We start from the raw sequence: 16212 nt of genomic DNA, 5'->3' as shown, positions 1-16212 counted from the left end.
CACTGCTGACCTAGAGATATATAATATATTCTACATCTGTAATTAGATTTCTAGTGACACTTTTGTCAGTAAAATTAATTTAACTAATATATTGATCACTATAAACAAACATAATAATAATTAATGACTTTAATAGAAAACATTAAATTCCATATTAACAATGGGGATATTAATCACATTTTATTTTGTGCCATTATAAGTTATCATATACCTTATATGTTCTTCTATACTAAAGTAATAATGTTCATACTGATGTTGATATGTTATCACATCTAAATGCTTTGAATAAAATTACTATTGTCTGTATACTTTGTTTTTCTTCCATTTTGTCAATGTGTCTAATTCTTACTTATAGCCCCCAAGCCCTAGCAACTTGGACTATAAACCCTTCAAGTGTCCCACAAACACATGGGGCCAGTGTCTCAAAAATTATAGGACTTCTGGGAGACTCAAAGTCCTCTCCTTCAGAGAAGTGGAGGGGATCAGATGTATTAACACCTTACCAGCCATAAGCACATCCCTGAGACAAACTAGTTTTTCAAGATCAGGCCATTTCCTGCCAGGTGGCCTGGATCCTCCCTTATCACAGAAGCTATCCCAACTCAGTTACCCTGGCAACCAAACACAAAGAACACCAAAAAGATAATTTGCTGATGTCTTCAAAGGGTGCTAAAACAAGTAAGGTGGCAGAAAACTGAGGCACATTCAGGGACCCAATGTCCTCTGTGAGCACCACCCCATCTCTGGAGGAGGTCCATGCACTTCCTATGCTGTCAGTAAAAAGTCAGAAGGTGGACTTGGGCAGGACTCTGGAAATTTCCCTGGTACTCAGTAAAAGTGGAAGGCAGAAAGACAGGCTGTCCCACTCCTGTCTGAGAGAACCCTCTCTCTTCCTTGAGACTGTCCCTTTTCTCTTTCCTATCCCTTATAATACAATCATGACTGCTACTTTGAGCACCCTGTCTAAAATCTTTTGGACTTGATGGCAAAAATTGGGGTTTGAAGGGGGGCTTCCTAGGGCCCCAGTTTCCCTGATGATCCCTGCTCTGAAACACTTAAGAGTTAGGCAAACCACGATTGTTACCTGCCTGGTCCTGGCCAGCCTTGGTGGTCTCACTGAATTTCTGCCCCAACCTAATCTTGTCTAGAGGACAGGCTGATGGAGGCTAGAGTCCCTCTTCAGGGGCTGATGAACTTGTTGACAGAGTGACCACCAGACCATCTCAGAAATCATCAATATAACCCACATGAATATTTCCACTTTTAGAGGTCTGACCACTCGTGTCTTTTACCCTACTTTGATTAGGCAAAGGGGAAAGAGGGCACATAGGAAAGGAAAAATGGTGGATGGACATTAATACCCTAGGTACATGTATGACTGTACATATGGTGTGACACTACATTGTGTATAATCAGATAAATGAGAAGTTGTGCTGCACTTGTGCACAATGAATCAAATGCATTCTGCTGTCATATGCCTCATTTAAAAAAATAATTTAAAAAACCACCACCCTATTTCAGGTGTGTGGGGAGGTTAACTTGGGAGTTTATCTCTGCTTATCCTCTTGGCAAAAGTAAAAATCTCCTTGGCTGCTCATTTGGCACTTGGTCTTGTTTTGGCTTCCAAAATTGCAAGAAAGGGAAAATGACCTTTGAGGACAAAAACTGGTGATGCTTTGTTCTTTCAGGAGCATATTTGGAAGCAGGAAGTTTGGACATCCCCAGCTGCCTGGGGACAAAAAGTATGGAGTCTACTCAGAGCACCACTGAGCTCTTTCTAAACTAAAGAGGGTTCCCAGGAGTCCAGGGAGCTCTGCCCCATTCCCAGGAACCTCACCCTGGACTGGCTCAGCTCCAGCAGGACTCCTGGGTTTCATTTTGGGGAGAGTCTCACAGGAAGCCCCCTGTACCTCACTTACTCTCAGCCTAGCCACACCCTTAATCTTTTACATCTGTGTTCCCTGAAGCCCAGGAAGCCCATCAAAGGAGCTCTGATTTGCTTCCACTTAAACCCACAATGGGGCTGGTACCTTGTGGTGTGAAGAGGAGGAAATGAGAAGAGGACTGGGGACAAGAATAGACCAAGGAGGTCTGGGAAGGCACAGGGCTGGGAAGGGCTGTGGTGGCAGAGGAGCCTGTGCCATCTTCTCACACCTCATTTCCCTGGTCTTGTGATGTTCTCTTGGCTCTTCCATAGAGGTGTCTGCCCTCAGGGCAAAGGGGACCTGCTCCTAGGTCCTCAAACTGTGACCTGAGTCCCAAGAGTGAATGTCACCTGGGGGATGAGGGAAGTGCAGACCCTCAGCCCTCCCAGGACCCATGAATCAGAGTGTGCCTCCCAGCTCTCAGGGGATCTGTGTGCTCAATAAGTGGAGGAGTCCTGGGGAGAGTCTCCACCTGTCAAAGGCTAAAGGACTTTTTCACTTTGAAAGTTTGCTGTTCAGTAGGAACCTCAGGGATTGGAGTCAGAGAGGCCCTGGGTAAATCCTGGTTCTCTTCCTCCTGAACAAATCTCCTGATGCAACCTCCACATCTCAAGCACCAAGTGGGTAGAGTGGGAAGGATGCTAGTCACACTGGCCTCTCACAAGCACAGAGATGAGATGACCTCGAAGCACCAGGTGGGAACCTGGCAAACACCAGGTGCTTCTCACAAGCACAATTAAAACACAACCGCAAAATCATCATGCTTCAAGAGTTAAATGATTCAAAATCAATGTCACATGTGAAAATCTTGGTGAATACAGAATCAAACCAGATATCAGGGACAATGACCAAGTTTGAGGAAGGAGGTGTTACAGGCATGGAGTCTTCAGAGACTGAAACACAGCAGAAATTCCCTTCAAACCCTTATTCTTGATCAAGTCAGAAAGGTTTCAGACATGTTACAGTAACAGGCATGCCTCTACTGAAGGGATAGGAAAAAGGGGAAGGGAACACTTTCAAGGGAGAGAGTAAGTCCACTCAGAGAGGTGATGAACAGTGTACCACTCCTGCACTTCAGTTTTATTGAGGTCCTACAGCGAAGTTTTCAGTAAGACCAGCTCATGTCTGCTTCTTGATTTTTGACTGACAATAGAGTGACATCAGAACACTGTCATTGCAACCCTATGTTACCTTTGCCCCTGCTGACCCATTCTAGTTGGATTCTTAACTATATATTCTTACAGGTTTATCATTAGGAGGAATTAACCTTATCTTTCAGAATCTGGTCTGGAAAAAGAGGGTCATGAAAGTTACTCCCATTAATGTTCATTACTACTTGAATATCTATGCAGATAGCAGGTAGTTTGCTGAGGAATGTGATGTATCCTGATGTCTTAGGCCAGGCACAGCTGCAGGAAAATTGATTTATGGCAAAGAAAGCATGTGGGGTCAGCAGTGGGCCCATTTTATAGTTATTCTCTTAACCTTGTGTTCCTACAATCCTTATCCATCTGTCTGGTGACAAAGGTCATAAAAAGACATGATTTTATGTAAGCCTGTTGGAGAATATGAGAAGAGAAAATGCCAAACCACACTGAACTTAGCATTTGATACCATCCAGAAAGAGACCGTGGTTCACACCTAGAGCCCTGATAGATCTGAGATTCTAGATAAAATGCTGAGAGCACCATTGTGAATTAAAAACACACAACAGAAGCAGAACTCATAGTGGAGCTGCTTCCAGCGTGGCCCTGGTATGAGTTGGTGGGGTCAGGTCTGGGCATCTAGGGTATTGATGACAGATCCTGATCTGTTCTCTCATAGAACTCAAAATGCTGACCTTAAACAGACTTCCAGAAGGCCAGCCATACAAGGGTGCTGAGACCTGCAGGCTGAAACCTCCTCTGCTCCACAGCTCAAAGACCAGTAGTGGTCCCACTGCAGCTGCTTCAGGCTGGATACATTACATTCCTCAGGCCCTCACTCTTTGCCCCCATCTCAGTTTCCCAGCAGCAGCCTTTTCAGTGCCCCCTTCAACTCCTTGTTTCTGAGGGTGTAGATCAGGGGGTTCAGGAAGGAGGTGACGATGTTGGAGAAGAGGGTGAGGAACTTGCCCTGGTCCTGGGAGGACCTGCTTCCTGGCTGCATGTACATGTAGATGATGTTCCCGTAGAACAGGGAGACCATGTTGAGGTGGGAGCCACAGATGTTGAAGATTCTGTGTCTTCCTGAGGACAACTGGATTCTGAATACAGCCTTGATGATGTGGCCATAGGACATCAAGATGAAGACCAGGGGAGACAGCATGATGCCCATGGCCAGGACCTTTGATAGCCACCTTTGATAGCCAGCCTTTGATAACCAGCCTTTGATAGCCACCTTGCTGATTCAGGGCATGCAGACCATGGAGGGCATCTTACACAGGAAGTGGTCCAACTTGTTGTGCCAGCAGCGAGGTAATCATAGGGCAATTGGAGACAAGACCAAGAAATTGGCCACCCCACAGCCCCAGGCTCCGGTCACCAAGCCCAGGCAGAGTCTGGAATTCATGATCACCATGTATTGCAGAGACTTTCGAATGGCCACAGACCTTTCATAGGCCATGATCGCTTGCAATAAACAGGCCACCCAGGTCCAGGAACAGGAAGAGCTGGACAACACAGCCCACCTAGTTGATGGTCTTATCGCCGCCACTCAGATTTTGGAGCAGCTGGGGGATGGAGCTGGTGGTGAATCTGAGGTCTAGGAAGGACAGGTGTGTGAGAAAGAAGTACATGGGCTTGTGAAGCTGAGGGTCCAGCTGAGAAACCAGAATGATGCTGTTGTTGCCCACCAGAGTCAGCAGGTAGGCTACCAGAATGACCATAAAGAGGATCCTCTCCAGGAGAGAGTGTCAGAAAATCCCAAGAGAATGAAGGAGCCCTGACTGCTTCTGTTTTCCAGTCTATCTCTTCTGCACCTGAGGAGAGGTGTCAACTCTAGTAGTGGCAATGGCTGATGCTGGGGAGTATGGACTCCTTGTCAGGCATAAATGAGCATAGTGAAGATTTATTTACTCACTTACCCCCTAAACAGTGGTGTGGAGGTTCTGCTATAATTATTATTATTATTATCCTCATCTTACAGAAAAGGAAACTGACACACCTATGTATTAAGTAAATGTCACATGTAGATTGTCAGAGCTTGTCTGCACTCAGGGAATATGGCTGATATCTTAATCTTTATCCACCCTGGTGCTCTGTCATTCCAGAGAGTCAAGACACACACCTGCCAAGCTCCAACCTTTGCTTCTTCCAGAACCACAAGTTCCTGAGCTCCTGTCCAAACTTCAGAGGAACAAAAGATCACCTCAAAGAACCACCTGGTAGGATTTAGGATACCATATGCAGCTGATCCTTGAACATCATGGGTACATTCATACAAAAATCTCTTGTACTAAATGTATTGTTAACATGTTTGGATACTTGAAAGATTTTGATAAACTTGAAGACCAAACATATGAATATTTAAATATTTGAGTGTCACAGGTTTCATTCAGTATTACTGTGTTTTTGAACACAGCAGGTGGATTGCAAGTTCCAAGCCAGTCTCAGCAATTTAGCAAGGCCCTCAGCATCTTAAGGAGATCTATTTCAAAATTAAAAGAAAAAAGAAGGGCTGGGGATGTGGCTCAAGTGGTTAAGTACCCCAGGGTTCAATCCCCAGTACCAATAAAAATGTCAGGAACAACAGAAACAAGCAAACAAAAATTTTCTATTCTTATAAATTTTAGTTTTAATTTACATAGACATATTGAAATCCAAAAGGCTCCTAGAAAACACAATCGTTTACATTTGTAATTTTTCTCCAGGCACACAATACATAAAGGAGTTCTTTCTACCACAGGGACCAATGCCACAGTTTTCTATCTTTGCCTTTTTCCCATTCCATGATGGAATAATTGCCATGGTTCTTGCCTTCATTGAAAGATCATCTTGAGCTTTTGTCATCAGTGGTCACCTGAGCTGGACATAGGGTCTCTGATTCCCTAAAATCTAAGTACTTAGTGTGCCTCTAACAGGGCACATTAGTTTTAAAATCCAATGTCTCACAAGCAGCCATGTGCATACTGTCAATATGATCTATCCTTTGTAATCTATCTGCCTGGCCAATTCCATGAGCCACCAGCCACATGCCCAGCTCCTTCCTGGAGGTGACTCACCTTCCAATTTAATGTTCACATTCCACAAACCCATGCAATGGGCTGTTTTGAGGTCCCTTGTCCTGAAAGTCCTGGAATTATTCAGCACATCTAGCTGAGGTTTGGTCAAGTGACAATTTCTATTAATTCTGCCTCACGGCTGTTAGGCACTATTAATGTATACACATTCATCCTCCTTCTTCTGTGTCTGAAGATTTTATGGGCCACCAGTGTTCTTTGTTTTTGTATCAGGGTGGATTGATTACTTGTTTTTCTTTCAATTAAGAACCCTGGGTGTTGCAATCATATTGTAAATGTCAGTTTAACTGTGTCTAGGAAGAACTTCAAAAAGTAAGGATAGTGACCCTAGAGCTGGCTGAAAAGTAAAATTGTTTTATGATTGTTCAGAGTTTTGAAAAAGGAAGAGAATGACTCAGTTTAAGGCCCAAATATCAAACTAGCCTTCAACTTATGGGAACTTACATATCTGTGTTCACAAAAATGTCTTAAATTATCAGTACTCAGAGACTGATACAATATATGCTTGTAAAAGTAATTGCTGTTTTAAACACTAGATTTAAAACCAAGAAAAAATTACTGAATAATTTTGATGTAGATTTTTTAAGTCAATTGTTGCTACATTCCATGTTATCACAATGCTGAAGCACAATTGTGAATGAGAAAGAAAGAAAATATTCATTTCTTTTTCCTGATATCAAACTTTTCTATCTTAAGATGTAAAAGACTATAGTGCACATGGTGAGCATTAAAAATAATCTGAATAGATAACATGTGCTGTGAAGTTTGCATCTAACATTTGGAGGGGAAAAACGAATGAGAGGCAGTGTAAACTATTGACTGCAGGTTAACAACTGGGATAAAAAATGACCACAATAATGCATGTTGAATACGGGACCAGGATAGTGATGTGGAGATTATTTGATCAGTCTCCCTGAGCTGCATCATCATACAACATTCAAGACCATATGAAGTAAATGCTGGGAAAAAACATAACAGATTGCAGGTGTCTCCTCTTTCTATACTCATTCTCCAAATGTCAGGGATTTGAGGGGGAAAAGAGCCTTTGGGGTGCATTTGCATGGTTGTGGACACAACTTTCTAATTCTTCGGATCCCAAGGACCTACTAGGTGAAGGATTTCGGAAAATCATTTCTGATGGCCTTGGTCTTCTTCATATTACTGATAGCAAAGAGATACTGGCATGAAAATTACATCATCTCTGACTTTCATTGGAAAGTCAGTATGGAAACCATCAAAACTGAAACAAAAAACTAATACGGACAGATGAATCTTCAACAAAATTTTTTATCTGGGAATAAAGAATAGGGTTGCAGGATGGGGTTATATCTCAGTGGAAGAGCACTTGCCAAGCATGTGTGAGGCACTCACTGGGTTTGACTCGCAGCACCACATATAAATAAACACAGTCTATCAACAACTACAAAATATTTTTAAAAAGAAAGAAAGAAAGAAAGAAAGAAAGAAAGAAAGAAAGAAAGAAAGAAAGAAAGAAAGAAAGAAAGAAAGAAAGAGAATAGAGTTGTTGCGCAGAATCCTGGTGAAAAGACCAAGTTGATGCTAGTATATGGAGCACACAGGAAAGGTTAAGGGGTTTATTTGTGTTTTAATCTGTTTTGTGTTGCCATGACCAAAAGAACTACTGTCAACAACACAGAGAAGGGAAAGTTTATTTGGAACTCATGGTTGTATAGACCTGAGTCTATACACAGTCAACTTGATTCTTCTGACTCCAGGGTCAGGAAGAACATCATGGGGGAAGGGCTTGGTGGAAGAAAGCTGCTGCCCTCATGCTAGGGTCAAGAAACAAAGAGAGGGACCTCCACTCATCAGAGAAAAACACAAACACAAAAGGCAACAGCAGAAACATACTTTCTTCAGTCACATTCTACCATCTTTCATTACCAACTAGTTAATCCAAATCAGTGCATTAATCCATTGATCAGGTCACATGTTTCATAATTTGATCATTTCACCTCTGAAAATTCTTGCGTAGTTTCACACATGAACTTTTGGTAGATACCTTGTGGGGAGCCACCCCTGAGCATCTTCACTCAGTTTTGGAGCCAAAGAGATTCTGGTTTGTCACTGCAAGCTATTTTGTGGCTCCTCCCACTTAATGGATTGCCCAGTGCACATGACTTTTATCTTCACTTGGCTAGGAGACTGATCTTGGAGCTCCAGAGTTGGGCGTGACCCATTTGGAACTGGACAGCTCATCTCCTACCTTAATTGCTAAGAACATTCTGTAGAAAGCTTTTGAAGTTCCCCCATAGAAATAAAGCAATCACAAGCTCTTGTTCTCTTTCCAGTGTGGAAGCTGGACCCCTAAGGTCAAAGAGGTGTCCTGCCTTCGCCTTCTAAATTACTTTCTGTATCGTGTGTGTGTGTGTGTGTGTGTGTGTAATTTTTTTTTTTTGCTGCCTTCTTTTCTTAGCTTTATGTAGCAGCCAGCCTGTTTCATACAGAGGAAACTGGATTTCTATCGTCTGTACTGGACTTAGGAGACAACGCCCCATATCAAACCTTAAGAATTGTGAAGGAGAATCTGCACAAGTCACTAAGGAACCTGGAAAGCACTTCAAGATGGGTCCAGCAGCTACTGCGCAAAGGTAATCAATCTTAAGGTCATGGCTGGCAGTTCCATCAAAGATGCTAAGAACAAAACATACAGTCAGGACAAGATAGCAGGCTGATTCTGTGACCTACTAGGGCAATTCCTGAAACAGTTGTGTGTGACCTTACTGTTTTTCTTCTGGCATCTCAGATCTACCTTAAATGGGTAATTACAAAAGTTCAATTTGCATGCTCAATTTTAGTGATATCACTATTGATATTACAGGGCACAGTGCTGACATTTGCTTTGAAAAGTTCAGAGAAATGCACAAGTTCCCCCAAGGAAATGGTGTGTCAAAAAGTGGACCAGGCTCCTGTTTGCCTCCATCATTCACAGCCTGGAATGAAGACAGGGCCTACATTCAGCACCACTGCTTAATTCCGTATCCTCCAGGTCCTTTCCAGGGACAGTAACTAACAAGAAAAGCAGAGTTTGGACCTTAGTGCATTCAAACTGTGATGCCAAGATACCTTCCGGTGGGAAGCATGTAAGACTGTAAATCTATTTGTACAGATTCAATGCCTGCATCCTGGTTAATCATGGTGTCTTCTTTCTGTGTCCTCACATGGTGAAGGGTGAACAAGCTCACTAGGAGGTCTTTTTCAAAGGTACCAGTTCTATTCATGAGTCCCTACATTCATGACTTGATAGGCACCTCCCACAGGTCCTGCCTCTTAGTGCCATCAACACAGGGTTAGGATCTTGATATAGAAGTTTTAGAGGGGATAGACATTCCCACCATAGCACATTCCCATCAATTTCCATATCTGAGTGCTGTCCTTCCTAGGGCTGTCTTAGGACATGAGACCTGTGTATATACACAGTGTCCCCCATTCAGAAAGGGCCTGTGAGAGCATCAGTGCTGTGCTGTGCCATATTGGATTGTTCATCATTTCATCTCTGAGCATGTATGAAAGCTGAGGGGATGAGCTGGTGACAGCATTAGCACAGAATTCAGTTCAGCAGCAGGGCTCACACATTTTCTCTATGTGCAGGTTTATACACAGAGATATTAGTTTGTCCTCTGACATTGTGCAAACACACTTCTTGGACAAGATCATGGTTCCTCTGTAACCAAGGGAGCCACAGGGCTGTACTGGGTTCAGATAAAGCAGTTATGGTGACAGCAGCATATTTAACAGAAGAACATGGCCCGGGAGAGAAGAGAAGCTCTGTTGTCAGTGGCACTAGCCATGGTGAGAAGCTGGTTATCTCTTCTGTGCCAGAACCCTGCCCTGAGGAATCTACAACACACTTACTGTCTGATTTGAAAGACAGGCAGGAAGTGCTTGGGAACTTAGGTATTATGCTTCACTAGGAAACTATAACTAAATAGAAGTGTACATCTGATCATTGCAAGAACACCGAGCAGAAACATCTAGCAGGAACGTATTAGAGTTTAGCAAGTTTGAATTCCAACAATCGGAGTACTCTTACTATGAAATGAATACCCATTAATTGAGATACAAAAATAAAATTTAAAGTTTATGAAAAGATTATAGGAATGAAAAGTAAAAAATCTTGGGGATCAAAATGCTATTTTATTATAAAGAGTCAGATAAACCAATTATTAAGAGTAAGGAAAAAATTAAGTGTACTTTGTACTACAAGATGTATAATACATAACTAGGCTGAGCATGCACACATTCTATTTTTGCATAATTTCCACAACTTTGAAAAAATGTTAGAATATTTTAAAAATATTTTTTAGTTGTCAATGGACCTTTATTTAATTTATTTATATGTGGTGCTGAGGATCAAACCCAGTGCCTCATACATCTAAGCAAGTGCTCTACCACTGAGCCACAACCCCAGCATAGTGAGAATCTTTTGAATGCTGTTGATGAAGTTTTAATTTAGGTCAAAGAGCATACCTTAGTAGTAGAGAGACTGCTTCATAGGTGCATGTCAAAAATCAATTTTTGTGGTGTGTGTGAGTGTGTGTGTGTGTGTGTTTCTTATTTTTGAAGCCTAAACCCTTAATAATATGAATTTCACTTTTAGCAAGAGTTAAATATTTTATTAGAACATAAATTACTTCTTAAGATTTGTGAAATTTAGCATAATAAAAGTTTTTTGCACTTATTCATCAGAAATTTATACCAAACCTTTTACAACTGTAAATATTCAGCAAAACTTTGGTTAAATGAGCTGAAAATTATTAAGATCATCTTCAAATATCTGCTAAGAATGACTGAAATTCTTGGTGCATAAATGCTGACTTTCTCTAACTCATTTCAATAAATGTATGAGATGGGGCAAGTAGAAAGTAAAGAAAGCCTCATTTTACAAGTATTAGGGGATGCATGAGTAGTAGTGGCCATGTGGGATATAAGTGGATTGTGTGTCAAGCTAGGGGGGATGGTGGGAGGGCCTCTGTATTTTTACCTCCACTCATCAGACTAAACCCTGGCCTGTACATCTTCTGGTTCACCTCCCCTCCACTCTTTGCCTCTATTGGTACCTCTCAGTCCTCACTGATATTCACACTCTTAGGATTCAGCTCCCACAAAGAAGCCTTAATTTGACACGTGATACCTAAAGACTTAAAAATTCCTAATGAGTTTTTGATGAATCCTGTAATAATTTCCCTAAATTTAAAAAAATGATAATGATTAAATTTATACAATGAGGGGAAGAAAATACAAAGCTTACAGTTTTTGATTAGCTTCATTATTTAGCAGAATTACTTTTTCTGTTTTGGATGGGCATAAATAATAAATTGAAAAAATAATAAAATTGTTATGTTTAATGCCAATTCAGTTAGTCAATCTCCAATTGTATTTCAACAAGACCAAGAAAAAAAATTTCCTTGATAGTAAATTAGCAGAAAATAAACACATTCATAATTAGTGGAAAATACATCATTAAAAAGTCTTATTTCAAATTACACATATTTATAACACAATTTGTACAGATAATCAGTTCATTTATATTCTAGATTCTTTTTAGTCTCTACACTCTAGGTATAAAATAATATTTTCAGTTACTACACATTGCTGAGTAGACTTTCAGACAAATCCTGGGGAACAAGGCAGAAGGTTTATCTACATAACACAGAACAGATCCTCTGACTCCATCTGCTCAGGGCCCCACCACCTCCTTATTTCTCAGGCTGTAGAAGATGGAGTTGAGCACTGGGGTGAGGGTGGTGTTGAAGACAGCCAGAACCTTGTCCTCTGGTGGAGACCAGAGGGATCTTGGCTGTGGGTAAGTGTAAGCAAAGCATATATAGTAGAAAGTCATCACAGTGAGGTGGGTGCTACAGGGGGAGTAAGCCTTCTATTTCCCTACCCTGAGTGCATAAAGCAGAGAGCAAGGAGAACTTGACCACAGAAGGAAGTAACTCCAATTAATACAATCACGAGGAAAGGGTAGTGCTCACAAACACTGTGCACTCATGGACCCAAATTTTCATTCAAGCCAGAGCCAAAATGGTGAGGATATCGCAGAAGGAATGATTGATGGCCTTGGATCAACAGTAAAAGATATGGAGTGCATATGTGATATAAGCACAGAAGTTGATGAAGCCCTTTATAAAGACCCAGTATTGCTAGGCATAGTGGCAAACACATGTAATCCCAGCAGCTAAGGAGGCTGAGAAAGGAGGATCACAAGTTCAAAGCCAGCCTAAGCATAAGCAAGGTGCTAAGCAACTGAGTGAGACCCTACCTTTAAATAAAATTCATAATAGGGCTAGGGATGTGGTTCAGTGGCTAAGTGCACCTAAGTTCAATAGTGGGTACAAAACAAAACAAAACATTATCACCAGTACAGGTAATAGGTATTTTGTTGTTTTTATGCAGATGGACTAGAGAGGAAAACAAATTCCACTTATATATCACAGGCCACAGATATCAGAAATAGTATTTCTCCACCTATTAAAGTAAGAAAGGAGAAACAATGAATTCCACATTCCATGAAATAGGAAAGCAGAAGTCATCTTAGGGACACTTGTGGAGATGTAACTTAGATTAATGAGAAACAGCCAACTAAGCAGGAAATAGATATAGAGAAGGATGAGAAGGATCATGGATAGGTTGTCAATTAGAGCAATCAAGATGATGAGAACAATGAAAATATACAGAAAAGACCATTTTTTTTTTGGTTACAGAATATTGAACCCAGGGGTACTCAACCAGTGAGGAGCATCCCCAGACCTTTTAATTTTTATTTTTGTCAAGGTCTCACTCAGTTGCTTAGAGCCTCACTAAGTTGATGAGGTTGTCTGAATTTGCCATCCTCCTGCCTCATCCTCTTGGGTCAGTGGAATTATAGGCATGTGACAATGTTTCTGCAAGACCTACTTTTGATAACGGAAACAACCCCAACAAGATGAAATCAGTTGATACTTGCTCATAATTTGCCACAGAGCTTTAATATTGCTCATTCTGCAGTGACACACAAGAATCAGTATGTTGAGTAGTGACTATTAAATCAATTTGGAAAATTCCTTTGTGAATCAGGCTGTGTGTTATTAATTAAATTTGTACATCTTAAATGAAGAACCAGTTTTATGTATTCACCAAAAAGAAGTCTCATATTCTTCCTTAGAAATTAATATTTTCTGAGAAATATTATGACAAAAATGTTCTGTGAGAAACTTGAAGATATACAGAAAATAACATTTGTTAAAATATCAGTAGGATACAAATGTCTTATATCAATAAACCTACTCACAAGTTATTATATTTGTGTTTTTCCCAGAAATATAGGCATAGAAAATTCATGTAATGCATCCAGTAGAGCTCCATATTACAAAATATTTTAAAATCCTCAGAGCATGATTTACTTTTTCCATATTTATATTTGTAAGACTTACTTCCAAACTTCCAGTATTCTAATATTTGCTGTAAGTAAATATGATTTTACCTTCTTGAGTGGTCCTTGCACAACACTTCCAGGTCCAGCATTTGTTCAGTCAGGGATCATCAACTTTTTTCCTCTGTTCTGAAATCTATCCTGAAATCTTATTGCCAAATACCTCACATACAAAGTCACAGTAATTCATCATACTCTGGATTTTCAGTGTTCACCTTCTCCAAGTCTTCTTTGGGTGTTCATTTAATCTCAAGAGTGCTACAGAATGTCAGTCCCTAACTTTATGCCAGTGTTCTCTGCAGCTTCCCAGCTGTACCCAAACTCTTACCAAAAAGCATTTGTGTTATGTCTCTGTGCTTCTGTGACACTTATGTACCAAACACATGCTTTATGGGCCCTTCAACAAAAAGAAATTGGATAGAAGACCTGCCAGTTTCCTAAGTGGATGGAGGAACTGTGTCCTGAGAATATTCAGATCAGAGGAATATAGGGGATTCTGGTCTTGATGAAGTTGATCACTGAACAATTTTGAGAAGTATTCCAAAAAGGTATGTGATTTCTAGGTTAAATATTATTTTAGACCCAAAGGTCAACAGACTTGAGGAAAGTTCACATCATGAAACATTAAGATTCATACAAGTGTTATTATGTGTATACATCTGCACACACACACACACACACACACACACACACACACACACACGATGCTCTTGACAACACACAGTGTATACACTAGAATACATGCAAGTGTATTCCCTAGATTGGAAGTGATTGGGATAAGGATCCTTTTACAGAAAATTTCACAACTTTGGAGAAGAATCTGATGTTATTAAATCCACAAACATATCTCTTTAATTTTACAAGATGAGGTAACAGTAAAGGACTACTGGAAAACAAATCACAATGATTGTTAAAAATATGAAGAGAAGTTTTAAAGGACAAACTGGGTAATATGAGACAGAAGAAACAGCATGAGATAGTTGACAATATAAAAAAGTACAAAAGAGAAATAATAATGGATGCTTATGTGCATTCATAGAAACATATAATAAAATAATAGATTTCATATGGCAAAAGGAAAGAAAATTCTCAGAAATCAAATATTTTTGCTATTGTATGAAAACAGCATGAAAACATCACAAAACAAATCAGAAGGGTTTTATTGAAAGTATTTTCTCCTTGGGAACAGGATCCTAAAACATCTGAGAAAACACTAGCATTGATAACTGCAAGGATGGAGTCAACTCTCCCCTGAGCCATCACAAGGGATACAGCCCTTGAGAGACTTGGAAGAGGGCGTGCACCCTGCAGGGGGTGATGTGGTCAGGAGTCACTTTGTCAGCACAGGGTGCTAAGTGCTGAGCCATGGAAGGGTGTGCAGGGTGGGGGAGTCAAGGTAGAAGAGAGGCATATCAATGAAAGAGTACAGAGGAAATCTTTCTAGTAATGTATTTGGCAGTGCATTAGGCAGTGATTTCTTGAATATGACACCAAAAGTACAAATAACATGCAAAAAATCAGTTTGACTTTATAAAAATTAAAACTTTTTTGTATCATCAGACACTACAAAGAAAGTGCCAAGGCAGCACAGGAGGGAAGGATTCTCACAATCACACATCTGATTAGAAATAATATCCAGAGCATTAAGAGACCCACAGCTCAATGAAGAAGGGCAACTCAAAATGAGCAAACAACTTGAAGACTAAATGAATAATAAACACATTATTCATGCCCAGTATCTGTACTTATCAGAGAAATGAAGATCAAAACTGCAATGAGAATCCATTTCACATCAACTAGGAAAAGTTTCATCCAAAAATAAAAGACAAATGTGTTTGGACAAGTATGTGTAGAACTTGAAGCTTTTCTAGGTTTTGTGGCAATTTTGAAATGGTGATGCTACTGTGGAAAGCAATACAGTGATTCCTCAAAAAAAATTATCCCTGAATTAATAAATGGGCCAGCATTTCGCCTCTAGGGTGCACACACATGAAAAAAAAAAAAAAGGAAGTGCTAAAACAGGTATCTGTGTGCCATGTCCATCTTCAGGTTAATGAGAAACAAATGTGAAACACTAACACAATGATACTGGGGTTACAAAAAAGTAAATATAGTCATAGACTACAGTAATGATGGACACTGAAGAGATTATACTTTGGGAAAGAAGCCAGTCATGAAAAAGCAGGGGAGTCAAATTATCATAAATAAGAATTGGAGTGGTGGTTGTCTGGAAATAACAGAAGGGGAGAGAGCATTTAATTAACAAGTTTTAGTTTAGATTGATTAAAAACCTCTGAAAATGCATGGCAGTGATGGTTGTACATTAATGTGAATGCTTTCACTGTATTTTATATATTTTTATCCTAATATAAAAGCCAAAACTTTTAAATGAGCTTCAGTCATTCCAATTTGGATGGCCAAATGAATTTTAAGATCATTTAGGTAGAATTCTGAGTCTTTATGGAGTAACTGATATTTAATTAAGGTATGAATTTTGATAATTTGTAAAAGAAAAAAAATTGAGGAGAGCAAATTATTCTTTAAATGTCATTTCAAGTCATCATGAAACAAGCAGTTTAGATTGATAACATCATGTATTATGGTGTTTAAATAACTTAGTTATTAGCAAG

General features: G+C 40.1%; 1 pseudogene; it reads right to left on the bottom strand.

The window, feature by feature from the left end:
- Positions 1-3905: 3905 nt before the first annotated feature.
- LOC120885686 (olfactory receptor 2W3-like) lies at positions 3906-9302 on the bottom strand (annotated as a pseudogene).
- Positions 9303-16212: the final 6910 nt, after the last annotated feature.

Source organism: Ictidomys tridecemlineatus, chromosome 1 (genome assembly GCF_052094955.1).
Source record: "Ictidomys tridecemlineatus isolate mIctTri1 chromosome 1, mIctTri1.hap1, whole genome shotgun sequence".
Taxonomy (NCBI): Eukaryota; Metazoa; Chordata; class Mammalia; order Rodentia; family Sciuridae; genus Ictidomys; species Ictidomys tridecemlineatus.
The sequence above is the reverse complement of the archived record's forward strand: the minus strand, read 5'-3'. Positions and strand labels throughout refer to the sequence as shown.